The sequence below is a fragment of the Oncorhynchus gorbuscha genome, linkage group LG22, assembly GCF_021184085.1.
Source record: "Oncorhynchus gorbuscha isolate QuinsamMale2020 ecotype Even-year linkage group LG22, OgorEven_v1.0, whole genome shotgun sequence".
NCBI lineage: Eukaryota > Metazoa > Chordata > Actinopteri > Salmoniformes > Salmonidae > Oncorhynchus > Oncorhynchus gorbuscha.
In genome coordinates, this window is record NC_060194.1 from 25,408,778 (window position 1) to 25,421,544 (window position 12,767).

A 12,767-nucleotide genomic window follows, 5' to 3' on the forward strand; every position below is an offset into this window, starting at 1 on the left:
TCTTATGAAACAATGAGAGCCTTTTGTGGCCCTGAATTCTACGTGACTTTTTCTCATCAGCTGTCATGCTGCTTGTTGGTGGTGGTGTTGTTGTTTATCAAAACGAGTCAATTAGAATTATATCACAGTTGGATTTACAAACTGGCATGCAGGGTATGTGTCCCAAGCAAAATCAGTTCCTTTTAGTTTCCATCTTGTAAATCATAATCTGCTTTTAATGCTGCCCCTGGTGATGGATTACATGCGGGAGACACATTTTGGTTGAATGCATTCAGTTGTGCATCTGACTAGGTATCCCCTTTCCAGTCTACATGAACAAGAACAAGGCTGTAAAAACATGTACAGTTGTGGCCATAAATTGAGAATGACACAAATATTAATTTCCACAAAGTTTGCTGCTAAAGTGTCTTTAGATATTTGTCAGATATTACTAAGGAATACTGAAGTATAATTACAAACATTTCATAAGTGTCAAAGGCTTTTGAGAATCACATGAAGTTGATGCAGAGTCAATATTTGCAGTGTTTTTCAAGACCTCTGCAATCCACCCTGGCATGCTGTCAATTAACTTCTGGGCCACATCCTGACTGAAGGCAGCCTATTCTTGCATAATCAATGCTTGGAGTTTGTCAGAATTTGTGGGTTTTTGTTTGTCCACCCGCCTCTTGAGGATTGACCGCAAATTCTCTGGGATTAAGGTCTGGGGAGTTTCCTGGCCATGGACCCAAAATATCAATGTTTTGTTGCCCGAGCCACTTAGTTATCACTTTTGTCTTATGGCAAGGTGCTCCATCATGCTGGAAAAGGAATTGTTCGTCACCAAACTGTTCCTGGATGGTTGGGAGAAGTTGCTCTCAGAGGATGTGTTGATACCATTCTTTATTCATGGCTGTGTTCTTAGGCAAAATTGTGAGTGAGCCCACACCCTTGGCTGAGAAGCTGAGAAGCAACCCCACACATGAATGGTCTCAGCTTTACTGTTGGCGTGACACAGGACTGATGGTAGCGCTCACCTCGTCTTCTCCGGCCAAGTTTTTTCCCGGATGCCCCAAACAATCAGAAAGGGGATTCATCAGAGAAAATAACTTTACCCCAGTCCTCAGCAGTCCAATCCCTGTACCCTTTGCAGAATATCAGTCTGTCCCTGATGTTTTTCCTGGAGATAATTGGCTTCTTTGCTGCCCTTCTTGACACCAGGCCATCCTCCAAAAGTCTTCACCTCACTGTGTGTGCAGATGCACTCACACCTGCCTGCTGCCATTCCTAAGCAAGCTCTGTACTGGTGGTTCCCCAATCCCACAGCTGAATCAACTTCAGGAGACGGTCCTGTAGCTTGCTGGTCTTTCTTGGGTGCCTTGAAGCCTTCTTCACAACAATTGAACAGCTCTCCTTGAAGTTCTTGAGGATCTGATAAATGGCTGATTTAGGTGCAATCTTACTGGCAGCAATATCCTTACCTGTGAAGCCTTTTTTGTGCAAAGCAATGATGACAGCATGTGTTTGCTTGCAGGTAACCATGCCTGACAGAGGAAGAACAATGATTCCAAGCATCACCCTCCTTTTGAAGCTTCCAGTCTATTATTCAAACTCAATCAGCATGACAGAGTGATCTCCAGCCTTGTCAACACTCACACCTGTGTTAAAGAGAGAATCACTGACATGATGTTAGCTGGTCCTATTGTGGCAAGGCTGAAATGCAGTGGAAATGTTTTGGGGGGGATTCAGTTAATCTGCATGGCAAAGAGGGACTTTGCAATTAATTGCAATTCATCTGATCACTCTTCATAACATTCAGGAGTATATGCAAATTGCCATCATACAAACTGAGGCAGCAGACTTTGAAAATGTATATGTGTCATTCTCAACTTTTGGCCACGACTGTACAGCCACAGGTCACTGTCCAAGGTCCTGAAATGTTCCCCCACCCAAAGTGAATTCTGGAGTGGGAGCCAGGCAACCTGCTAATGGAACTAGATGTGAGGACGTCAGGGAGCCTTTCCCCTTCGTCCCTAGTGACCAGCCCTACAGCAGCCGAGATATCCAGGCTACGGACACAATGGCAGGGACATCTACTGACAGTGAACAGAAAGAGTGTGGCCTGCAGGTCTACCACCAGCATCACCCTGTCCCGAGGGCCCATCCCAGCAGACATTGCCCAGGGCCTGGCAGTGTACCGCTGTAAGATTGCCCCAGAGTTGTTCCCTCAGGACTCTCCTGCACTCGGGGCTTCCTCCAGCAACTCCTGTTCAAGCATCCGTTCCAGAGGTCGACCGACTATAATTTTTCTACACCGATACCGATTATTGGAGGGCCAAAAAAAGCCGATACAGGTTAAAAATGTATTTATTTGTAATAATGACTATTACAACGATACTGAATGAACACTTATTTTAACTTTAATATAATACATCACTAAAAATCAATTTAGCCTCAAATAAATAATGAAGCATATTCAATTTGGTTTAAATAATGCAAAAACAAAGTGTTGGAGAAGTAAGTAAAAGTGCAATATGTGCCATGTAAAAAGCGAACGTTTAAGTGCTCAGAACATGAGAACATACGAAAGCTGGTGGTGCCTTTTAACATGAGACTTCAATATTCCAAGGTAAGAGGTTTTAGGTTATAGTTCATATAGTATTTATAGGACTATTTCTCTATACCATTTGTATATCATATACCTTTTGACTATTGGATGTTCTTATAGGCACTATGGTATTGCCAGTGTAACAGTACTGGCAGTACTCTCCTCGCCCTTACCTGGGCTCGAACCAGGAACACATCGACAACAGCCACGCTCGAAGCATCGTTACCCATCACTCCACAAAAGCCGCGGCCCTTGCAGAGCAAGGGGAACAACTACTCCAAGTCTCAGAGCGAGTGACGTTTGAAACGCTATTAGCGCGTACACCGCTAACTAGCTAGCCATTTCACATCAGTTACACCATCCTAATCTCGGGAGTTGATAGGCTTGAAGTCATAAACAGCGCAAAGCTTGAAGAGCTGCTGGCAAAACGCACTAAAGTGCTATTTGAATGAATGCTTACGAGCCTGCTGCTGCCTACCACCGACCAGTCAGACTGTTCTATCAAATATCAAATCATAGACTTAATTATAACATAATAACACACAGAAATACGAGCCTTTGGTCATTAATATGGTCGAATCCGGAAATCATGATTTGTTAAATCATCCCCCGTTTGGCGAATTTGGCTGTCTTTGTTAGGAAGAAATAGTCTTCACACAGTTCGCAACGAGCCAGGCGGCCCAAACTGCTGCATATACCCTGACTCTGTTGCAAGAGAAGTAACACAATTTACCTAGTTATAAGACATTCATGTTAGCAGGCAATATTAACTAAATATGCAGGTTTAAAAATATATACCTGTGTACTCGATTTTAAGAAAGGCATTGATGTTTATGGTTAGATACACGTTGGAGCAACGACAGTCCTTTTTCAGAATGCACACCGCATTGATTATATGCAATGCAGGACACGCTAGATAAACTAGTAATATCATCAACCATGTGTAGTTAACTAGTGATTAGGATTGATTGATTGTTTTTTATAAGATAAATGTAATGCTAGCTAGCAACTTACTGCATTCGCGTAACAGCAGGCTCCTCGTGGAGTGCAATGAGAGGCAGGTGGTTAGAGCGTTGGACTAGGAAACTGTAAATTTGCAAGATTGAATCCCGGAACTGACAAGGTAAAAATCTGTCGTTCAGCCCCTGAACAAGGCAGTTAATCCACTGTTCCTAGGCCGTCATTGAAAATAAGAATGTGTTCTTAACTGACTTGCCTAGTTAAATAAAGGTGTAAAAAAACAACAACAATTGGCCAAATTGCTGTCCAAAAAGACCGATTTCTGATTGTTATGAAAACTTGAAATCGGCCATTCCGATTAATCAGTTGACTTCTAATCCGTTCGGCCCTCTTCCATGCTGGCTTGTCCCCCCCCCCCCCTACTGTTGCAACTGTGGAGACACAATCCTCCAATCTGATTTGTCCTTCCGTGGTCACAGTGCAGACCGAATTGGCCAATATGCTATCTCCCTACTGCAGTGACTGACGACATCATGGTTGCCTTCCTGTTGTGTCACTAGAGGAGACAAGCATCCCCAGTGTGCAGCTCCAACCGCTCGCTACTGCCTTAACAGCGGAAACTCAGTCCCAGTCTGCTCCACCATGCCAACCCACCTTCATGCCCGCAGGAGACATCAGAACCTCCTTCCTAGTCTACCTAGTCTACCTGCTCCAGAGCTGGCCAACACCCTCAGTCTGGTGTGCCAACTGTGCCTGGGACCAGAGGGAAAGAGCCTCCCTTTCCTGTCTGTCGCTAAGACCTCAGCCGATATTCCCAGGGCCCCAAGTCTTGTAGCTGCCAGCCCGGCTCCTGCTCAGAATGCGGCTTCTGCTGCTGTTTCAGAGATGCCAAGGACCCCATGTTTTGTGACCAACCTCCCTGGAGTGACATATCTCCAGATCAACGAGTTATGTAGCAGCTAGAGCTCAGGTGCTAGCCCAGGAGCCACTGATGGCCCCCAGCTATGTTGCTAATACCGCTGGAGTCTAGGAGTCACCGAGCAGGAGCCTTATTAAGGGCCCCTGTTTGGTGTGCCGTCCCTTCTCTCTGTATCCCCAGTGAGCGCCTGGGATTGGCCACAGTACCCACTCCCCAGGGTAATGGCAGCCTGCTGCTGCAGAGACACAGGACATGGCTCTGCCCAACCATGGACTGCAGACTAACTTCATGCCCCAGTGTTTTCACAGGCCCAGTGAGACATTTCAGTGCGTTCATTTAATGTTCTAATCATTGCACTGTCAGTAGATTTGAGTTGTAAAGCATATTGTAAAAGAAAATCTGAGCTATACATTTTTTGGGGTTCGTAGCTGTACACGTGATTCATCTATAGGTTTTACCTTAATATTTCAGACATGATATACTGGGGGATATTTGTAAGACTTCCATCATGTCTTATGTTTTCTCTCTTTACCTGTCTATCTCTTCAGGCATGTGTAGCAGCCTCAGTGGGACCAGCAGCCACTGGCACCTCTTCCACCTGACTGGGTCCGAGGCCCAGGGCAGGATGGGTGGCATGATCTGCCCCTACCAGAGCTCCCTGACCATGATGCACTATAACTCCCTGGAGCAGAACATCCCCATGTACTAGGACTGTGGCCAGTACTCTAGCATCTGATGCCACCCCACTCCTTGTCGTCCCACGGCAGCCTGCAAACCGACCACATGGCTGAGCCCCATTGCCCCGCTCACAAACTGGGAACCTCATCCCCAATCGTGCTATTCTGACCCCGTCTTCCACTTCCCCCAGCAGTACCGCCTGGGGGAAATCCCCTTCCAGGTGAGGCAGCAGACTCAGGGGCTGCAGCAGGGCCACAGCTCCCTGCTCTCATGTGGGCACCAGGAGGAACTCAAAGGGTGGGCTCCTCATGCTGGGTCCCTGTCACCAACGTGGGACAGAACCAGGGAGGGTTACAGCAGAAGGACAGCATCCACAGATGTGAATCGCTTCACAACAAAGGATCAGACACACACTCCAACAACAATCAAGATAGATAAATGTGTTGCCGCTATGAAATGTATGGTTATTTTTTGTTTATATATTGATGAATTTCATCCATGACTACCATGTATGTAGGAACATAAACTTATGGTATTAGAAGTGGTTGAAGAAGCTGTGTTATGATGCTGTTATATATGGACTCTTTTTTTCTTTCTTGCCACAGGCTGTTAGGAACTACAATCCCCAGAGCAACCAATCCTGTTTTTACATGAGAAGGACCTACTTTTTGTAGTTGCCATTTTCTCCTTTGCATTCTTTTAAGATGGTAATACTCAATAAAGATGTTTAATTCCTGCATTGCATGAATTATCTGTATATCTGTTATCTGCCTCAATTTTGATATTGTACAATCACGCAATCAATTACTACAAAAATATAGAATTTAAGGTAATTGCAGCTATATAAATGCTGTAGATGGAGGGTAAACTTCCACATTGATACAAAAGACTGATAATGTGAAGCTTCAGTATTGGGGAATGCACACAGTGTTGTCCACTCAATCTACGATTAGAACCATTGGAACACTCACAAAATGAGTCATAGAATGTCACATCCACATTGCTTAGTAACAGATTCCATGGGTGTCAATGTGGGTTTAATAAACAAAACAATCACCATTACCTTTCAAATCTGTCTTACTTGAGAACAGAGCCTGAAGTGACTGAGCCGAAGGCAATTTGAACCTTTTAACATCTGCTCAGTTACTTGTCCGAACTCAAAATGACCTGTTTGCCAGGCTGTTGTGATGCAGATCCATATTTTGCATGGGGTAAGCAATGCATTTTAAAAAGCTAGATTAGCCTACAAGTAGCTATTTGTTTGTTTTCCTGCTATTGAAGTGCAACACATTTTTTTATCCACATCTGATGAGAATAAGTTAGAACATATGTATTTAGAGAAAAGCACAACGATACAGTAACGTTAGACTAGAAAGTGATAGCTACACTAACATTTGATTTTGGCTATGTAGTGGTGGATGAGCCAAGTAATGGAATCTCAACCATATGGCCCATGCCTGTCGGTTGCCACCACCAACAACAAACAACTCTGTCAACATCAGTGCCCATTGCCAGTCCAATGAAGGGGGATTTCAACTCCACAGTCGGACCTGCATCCCCCACTGAGCCAACGTACAGTCCCCCCAATCTAACTGGGACAACAGCTGGTTCAGAACCACAGGTGAAGGTCAAATCTCCCCCAAACAGAATGTCAGAGAAAATGAAGAACATTCTGATCCGCCAAAGATCAGAGAATTCTGAGCTCACAATTCTGCCCAGCAACAGGCAGAGTGCCCTGGTTCGCCTGGCGGGTCAGTTAGAACCAGGAGATATCCCTTCTTCTGTACCCGTCCGTTTCAATGCCATCCCTGGGTATGGATCACAACCTGTGACACAAGTAGTTTCACATCTAGCTGCTGCTCCTCCTACTACTCCGGGGGCACTCATCAAGGCCTCCAGTCCTCCCCCAATGGCTGCGTCCCTACCTCCAATCCCTGAGAGTGTGTCGGGCTGCACCAGCCACTGTACCATCAAGATAAAGCTGGACAACCCCAGTGCAGGGATAGTGGTGCTGCAGAAGGTCAGCCAGCCCGTCCAATTCTCCAGCCCCCCCTTTGCAGGCCACAGATCAGACGTGGTAGGGATGTTACCCTTCAGCCATCCACCTGGGGTCAAGGTCACAGTGGTCAACCCTGTCCCTGTGGGAATGGTACAGCAAAGATGCAGCAAGGTATTCAAAAGGGAAACAGTCAACTTGGTGAAAAACATATTGTATATTCATTCTATGTTAGCAGACTGGATGTTTTACAAGTATTGCCAGCTAGGGTCCATACAGTGTTACCAGCATGAACATAATCTATTCTGCTATGCCTTTACTACACACACGAACTATATACACTGAGTACACAAAACTTTAACAACACCTGGTCTTTCCATTACATAGACTGACCAGGTGAATCCAAGTGAAAGCTATAATCTCTCACTTGTAAAATCCAAGATTTTTTAAGCCTTGAGACAATTGAGACATGGATAGTGTATGTGTGCCATTCAGAGGGTGAATGGGCAGGACAATAGATTTAAGTGCCTTTGAACAGGGTATGGTAGTAGGTGCCAGGCACACTGGTTTGTTTCAAGAACTGCAATGCCACTCTGATGTTCACCCTCAACAGTGTCCTGTGTGTATCAAGAATGGTCCGCCACCCAAAGGACATCCAGCCAACTTGACACAACTGTGGGAAGCATTGGAGTCAACATGGGCCAGCATACCTTTGGAACATTTGACACCTTGTAGTCCATGTCCTGACAAATTGAGGCTTTTATGAGGGCATAAAGGGAGGGGGTGATTCAGTATTCCAGTGGAGCCAATTACAGTGTGCTTGTGGTGGCCAGGCCTCAGGTCCACGTGCCTGTATTTATGGGGCCACAGTGTCCTCCTCCTGGGGTTGTGATGGTAAGGGCCCCTATGGAGTATGCCTGGCCAACTGTGAACCCCAACCATTGCTACCTATGTTGCAGAGGTACTCCACCTTAACTTGTTATTTTTAAAAACTATATACCCCTCTGTTGTGGCACCACTAAGAATACTTCATGAAAGCAAATAATTAATTTTAGTAGCCTCCTCCACTGCAGCTACCCTGGGAAAAATGCCCCTCCCCTTTTTGACTACCAGTATATTGTCTGTTAACTGCTTTGTAAATTTGGTGTCATACAGTAATTCACTGTTTTAATGAGATGGATTGATGTTTTGGATAAACAAGGATCTGCATTCAGTAATTACCCTTGGTCTGTTTTCACAGGCAGACAGCTAAACTTTACTTGACCCTTTGGTGGATCTTCAATTGCAAATAAAACCACTCCTTGCAAACATACAGCTGCTGCTTTTTTTTGCTGTGCCTTACAACTTAGGCATCAACTGACACTGTAAATCTTCAAATAAATAACTACTATTACTCGCTAAGAGGTCAGAGAACATTTTGGGATGAATAAATCAATAAATCCAGAGGGGTTTATAGATTTAGATAGAGGGTGAAAATATTTCCAAAACAACAGGGTGTGTTATAAATGTGTTTGAATCTCATTTAATATCAATCACAATGCTGATAAAGCCAATGGAAACCGATAACCTAACACATCTGTCAGATATCGATGTTTTATCTACTGTATGTCAAATCAAGCATTATTATGACGTAGCCCACGCACTGTATGTAACCCCCCCAATTATGACACCGAGGTTAACTTTTACGCGCAAACGGACTGTATATAACCAACAACAAAATACGGCATGTTTGCCATGTTTTGAGAACCGTCCTGTAAACACAGTGATGAGGTAAGTGTGAAACGAGTAATTTATAAGTCTATAATATGACCTACGCTAGTCTAAATGCATCTAGGCTGTGTTCGGAATGGAATCAAACGTGAAATATTTAGCTGTCCGCTCTTCTCTTCATCTCACCATAATAGAGATTAGCAATAGCAGGTGCATCACGATTGCATTGACTTTCACACAAGTGTCCCTGGTTGCGAAAATGAACCACCCGCCGACGCTTATCCTACCTTGGGGGTTGAAGAGCTGGCTAGTTGCCGTCAGTCGCGCGGTTCTACTGGAGGAGCCTCCAAATGTCATGGCGTTCATAGCGTCTTACAGCGGCCAGCTTCTGCAATTGAAGAAAGGTGCAGTGCTTATAGAAAAATTAATTGACACTTCATTAACACATTCCCCAAACAATGTTTAGTATATTCATATGAACTCTAAGCTACATAAACATTTATCTGTGCAGTTGAATTACATGTTATGGTTTATTGTGCAGAACATCCTAATCTTGATATTCAAGAGCTCTCATACATCTTCAGAGATTTAAGGGGTAAGTCCTTCCTTGTTCCACAAGTCCAAAATACCTAAATGTATACCCTACACTTTCCATAATATATTTCCACTGAAAAGATGCAATAGATTGGTCATGTAATGAGATGTGTTTTCTAACTCCCATCTCTGGTGGGTCTGGGGTTGTGTTTGGAAGGAGGTCACACTAAGGACTACCAGGGAACCATCTCCTTCACTGGTCTGGCAGAATCTGTTTTGAGTGAATGCTCTCACAAAATACCTGAGGAACGAGACAACGCAGCACCAGGTCTGTCTGCATCTGATACATCATCAAGCCATGTACACTGTGAGGAGCCTGGCCACCAGGCCATGGAGGATAATGCGGTCAGCAGTTCAGTGGTCCAGTGTGCCGTGTACCAGAAAGATCCTTCAGTCTGCGGCGTGGTCGACGTTGAGAACACTGTGCTGATCCCCAGGGCTCCGTCCGAGCATGTGATTATAGTTCACTCTGAGTGTCTCCCTGAGACGCTCATCTTCCACAGCAAAGCCTTGCCTTCATCCAACGGATCCCACACAACATGTGACCTGTCCCCTGCGCCTAGTCCTGTCCCTGGTGATAAGGAATGGGAGGAACCAGAGGGAGTGTCTAGTGTGGTCATGTTTTATAAGGTTCCCTTGTTTGAGGACCTGCCTCACCCACCGTCCATGGGGGAACTCCCCTCTGTTGCTGTTGTGGAGACTGTGACTGATGAGGATATATCCTCAAGCAGTGACACATTTCCCTCGCAGGAGAAAATGTCTGGCACTCAATCTGTTCAGGTCTTTTTCTCAGCAGCCCCTGAGGTAGAATCATCTGGTCAGATGAGAAATTCAACAAGCAGCTTTGAGGATCTGTCTGTGGACAAAATATCTGATATGATCATACCCCAGAAGGCCTCTTCCTATAAAGAGCTGCCTCAGTCAACATCACCTATAAAGCAAACTTCAGTTGTTTCCCCTGAATGTTCGGGGAGTGATATTACTGCAAAAGCTCCATCTGAAACAGAACTAGTTGATGCAGCACAGAGCGCGCCCTCAGTCAGGATACCCAGTAGAGAGGAGAGTGTGGGGAGAACAGCAGAGACAGCAGAGAGATACACATCTCCCAGAGTATCACCAAGAGCGTCTCCACAAACTTCTCTGGTATCAGGTACAACTGTCATCCATACTCTGAAGAATGAGTGACTAATAAGCTACTAATAAGAAATGTTTTAGGTAAAAATTGGCAAAACTTCTAAGGTGAAATGTATACAGTATGTGCCAAAATTTGTATCTGCATCCACAGCTCATGTTGGTGAATCCAGTCTGCCTAGGATTCCCTCTGCACCATCAATGGACAGACACCCAGTTTCTCAAAGAGTTTCACCACAATCCAGTCAGTCCAGGATTCCCTCTGCACCATCAATGGAGGAGCTACTGGTGTGTCCATCTGCTTCTGTTGGTAGAAATTCACCAGCAGTTCCAAGATCTTCAAGAAGTAGTTTGTCAGAAAGAGCTCCTTCTGAAACAGCAGTAGGGAGAACAGCAGAGACACGAGAAAAACACACATCTCCCAGAGTACCTCCACAAGCATCTTCTGCGGTGATTGATGATCAGGTGACTAATCCGGAGACATCGGAAAGATTACTGACAACCTCAACTCTGCATTCAGAAGATTTCAAATGTGGTGAGATGATGTACTTTAATCAACTCATACACTGATTGATTTGATGGGGGTCTATGTTGATATTATAGTGTGTTTATAGATATTGGAATGAACCATGGCTTAAGCCTTACATTTTATATTATTGTTATAAGAATGCATTTCCTTTCACAACTTGGCCCATGGAGTCACACAAACTGATGAGAGCCCAGCGTCACATGGAACTACACAAACTGAACTTTCAGCATGGCATAGAACTACACAAACGGAGAAGAGACCAGCAACCCACAGAACTACACAAACGGAAGTTTCAGCATTCAATGGAACTGCACAAATTGATGAAAGACTAGCATTGCATGGAACTACACAAACTGAAGAGGGACCAGCGTCCTCCCGAACATTACCCTCCGCCTCTCCTCTGCCTGGTAATTTTGGATATGGAAAATGACTCAGCTCGTTAATCTATTCTATTCTTTGTATTATAATCTGATATTATCAAATCCCATTTATCTGTTGGGATACATATACATATAAAAAACATGAGCTGGCGCACACCCAGAGGAAATAATCTTATGTGGAGGTGCTGACTAATGGCGAACATAACACGTTTTAGGATTCTGATGCTCCGTGGCAGCACCGCCTGGTAATGAGAAAAACATAACACATTTGAGGAATTATACACAGAAAAACTAGACTCATGTATATGTACCACACAATATATATATTTTAAAGAGTTGCACATTCCATATATAAACTCCCAGTAAATGATTGGGTAAATCACCAATGTTTCAGCATTACTGAAGAAGGCACTTTGATGCCGAAACGTTGCCAATTTACCCAATAAATTACTGGGAGTTTATATGTGGAGTGTGCCACTTCATTTTTATAGATTATGTGGTACATATACATGCGTCTAGTTTTTCTATGTATGATTCCTAAAATGTATTATGTTTTCTCACTACAAGGCGGTGCTGCCATGGAACATCAGAATCCTAAAACGTGTTGTTTTTCTCATTACCAGGCGGTGCTGCAACGGAGCATCAGAATCCAGCAGAAGAACTGGGATTGGGACCTTCACCTGCTGAGGATGTTACTGAAGTAGCAGAGTGGGTCAAACCAGACAACATAGAGACCAGCAAATCATCCGACTTGGTCAGTCCTCAACATGTAGAGAATGCACCAATACCAGAATTGGTCAGTCCTCAACATGTAGAGAATGCACCAACATCAAGATTGGCTTTTCCACCACATGAAGAGGCATTAACATTTGAAAATCCTCAAGAGAGTGTTGAAACAGAAGAGAATGTCGAAACATCAAATGTGGAGGTAACTTCCAAACCCCAGCCTGAATACACGACCAATGCTCCACCCTGTCCTGGGCCAGAGACACCACAGATGATCCAGGAAGAATCAGCCACCCAGACACCAGAGGAGGAGTCTGTCCAGGAGGAACTAACCACCCAGACACCAGAGGAGGAGTCTGTCCAGGAGGAAATAACCACCCAGACACCAGAGGAGGAGTCTGTCCAGGAGGAACAAACCACCCAGACACCAGAGGAGGAGTCTGTCCAGGAGGAACTAACCACCCAGACACCAGAGGAGGAGTCTGTCCAGGAGGAACTAACCACCCAGACACCAGAGGAGGAGTCTGTCCAGGAGGAACTAACCACCAAGACACCAGAGG